Genomic DNA, 441 nt, shown 5'->3' on the forward strand with positions numbered 1-441 from the left:
ACCGGGGTGATGTGATGCCGTGATTTGGTGTGGGTGAGGAGTCAGGCGGCTGCGTTCTGGACACGCTGGAGTCTAGTGAGGGAGGTGGAGCTGATGCCGTAGAGGAGTGAGTTACAGTAGTCAAGGCGAGAGGAGATGAAGGCGTGAATGAGTTGCTCAACTGCAGGGCGGGTGAGAGAGGGACGGAGTTTAGCAATATTGCGGAGGTGGAAAAATGAGGTTCGAGGGAGAGGGGTGGGGTCAAATATTACGCCGAGGTTGCGTGCCTGGGTGGAGGGGGAAACAGGGGTGCCATCGATGGTGAGTGTCAGGTTGGGGTTTTTGCTGAGGGTGGATTTGGAGCCGATGAAGAGGAGTTCAGTTTTATTGCTGTTGAGTTTGAGGAAGTTGTGTTGCATCCAGGATTTTATTGCAGTCAGACAGGATTCGATGTGGGGGGGG

This window comes from Notothenia coriiceps, unplaced genomic scaffold (assembly GCF_000735185.1).
Source record: "Notothenia coriiceps isolate Sejong01 unplaced genomic scaffold, NC01 NC01_scaffold00037250, whole genome shotgun sequence".
Classification (NCBI taxonomy): Eukaryota; Metazoa; Chordata; class Actinopteri; order Perciformes; family Nototheniidae; genus Notothenia; species Notothenia coriiceps.